Source organism: Vicia villosa, linkage group LG6 (genome assembly GCF_029867415.1).
Source record: "Vicia villosa cultivar HV-30 ecotype Madison, WI linkage group LG6, Vvil1.0, whole genome shotgun sequence".
Lineage (NCBI taxonomy): Eukaryota > Viridiplantae > Streptophyta > Magnoliopsida > Fabales > Fabaceae > Vicia > Vicia villosa.
This window is the reverse complement of record NC_081185.1, coordinates 78,177,542-78,179,807: the sequence shown is the minus strand read 5'-3', so window position 1 is coordinate 78,179,807 and position 2,266 is coordinate 78,177,542.

Sequence of the window (2,266 nt, the reverse complement as noted above, 5' to 3'; positions counted from 1 at the left end):
TAGTTGCTTCGAACCTTGTACTCTCTTTTTGTGCTGCGCACTTATCTTTTCTTTATTTTGTAGTCAGTTTCTCCAAGAATCTATATACGTGCAACTTTATCTGTCAATTTATCCACTTATTTCATTTTGCAATGGTCATGAGTAGCACTCTAGCAATTCTTCAAAGCTTGCCAAAATATATTTTTATTGCCACAGTAATCTTAATAAATGTAAGCACGTGACCTGACTATCCTTCGCAACCCTTTTAGCCTAGACTTGACGTTTCTACTCCCTTAGTTGTAACCATCATTAAGTGATGACGTCACTTTCTTCAAAACGTCTCTTTGAGACGTGCGTGCACTAGTTATTCATGATTACATCTCAACTTCCAAGGGCGGGAAACGGCGGAAGCCATAACTTCTCTTTGGAATACCAAACGCAGTCTAATCAATCATTAAAATTGAACCGTTCCTTTATTGCCCCAGGTCTATATAAAGGATTAGCATTATACTTCTTTCTTCACGCTTGCTTCAAAAATCTTGTCCAAAACTTCGTTTCTCTTCTTGCATTCTCTCAAACACAGAGTCAGAAAAACCCTTTTCAAACTTTTCTTCTCCACATGGCACTACCCCTCACTTACAATAACATTAGGGCTTGCATAAAAAAGGAGTTCAAACTCTCTGAAGAAGAACTTGAGGAAAACTTCATAAGCATCAGTGCCCTTTTTGCTAACCAAGAACTTGATTTCTACTATGAAATCCTAGAGGGACCTGTTTATCCCAACATGTTAGCAGACTTTTGGATGTTTGCGTCTCTATGCATAGATCCGGAAGGCAGAACCACTATAGTCTCTGAGGTTCGAAGTGCCCACATTAGAATCACTCCCTCCACCATCTCTAACCTGATGAGATGCAATGACTCTGGCGAGACTTTTGATGACAATAGCTTCAACATGACTACTCATCTTCTGTTGAGGACTCTTATGGATAACGATCCTTTCAGCGCCAAGGTCATTAGGGTTTGGCATCAACTCCTCGTGGGCAACTTTCATCCACGAAACCATGATCAAAACAGCATCATGGTGGAGGATTTGGAATTTATCCTTTGTGCCCTCCGTGGGAAGAAAATCAACTTCCCTTTAATGATTTTCAAAGGGCTTGTTGAAGCAGTTTCTATGGCTACTTCTCGTCAAGGGGTCGTAACGTGTCTTCCATATGGAAGGCTCTTATCTTACATATTCCTCAAAAAGGGAATAGTAAGGAGGATGCGTAACTCTGGATCCATGGACATGTTCGAGGCGGAAAGCTTGCCCATGTTGCCCCTAGAGGGTTTAGATCAAAGGATCAACTAGGAGGTGGTTTATTTTAGGTTTTTATGTTTTGGATTTTGTGACCTTCAATGTTTTGGGAACCACCTTTTCTGTAATGAATGTACTCCTTTGATATTAATGGAAAATATTTTGAAGTTTCTTTGTCTTCTTACTTTATTTGCCATACATGTTTGTTTGAACACAAAGCCATTTTGGTGTTAGTTCAACCATTTTGGCTTACGTAGTATACCTCAATATCTACGTTTTTGCAATCTTTACTTCGTGCATGTTTGGTTTGTATCTCTTCAGATACTTCCCGTTTACTCTTAGGATCCTGCGATCTTCTGCTAACTCTTCTATCTCGTAAGCGTTATTTGAGAATACTTTCAAGATTCGAAAGGGTCCCTCCCAGTGTGGGGACCATTTACCAAGTTTTTTATTCTTTCGATCTATAGGTAAAATAACTTTCAAAACTAAGCCATTATTGATAAACGTTTTACCTTTCACCTTTTTGTTGTATGCTCTGGACACTCTTTCTTTTTGTCTTTTTATCATCTCCAATGCTCGAAGTCTGTCTTCGTCCAAGTCTACTAATTCGTTCATCATCAACTCCCAATACATGTTAGGAGGAATTTCTGCCTGTCTTTGTATCCGAACTGAATGCAAATATATCTCAACTGGGAGTACTGCGTCATGTCCAAATGTCAGTTGGAAAGGCATAGTGTTTGTAGCTTCTTTTAGAGATGTTCGACAAGCCCAAAGCGCTTGGTCCAAGGTTTTGTGCCAACTCTTAGGCTTTTTTCCTACATGTTTCTTTATGAGACCGATTATTATCTTATTCGCTGCTTCGACTTGTCCATTTGCCTGAGCATAGTAAGGTGTAGAAGTAAGCAACTTGAAACCCATTTCTTTGGCGAAGTCTTGCATCTTTCGCCCAGTGAACACTGATCCTTGATCTGTGGTTATACTTTCTGGGAT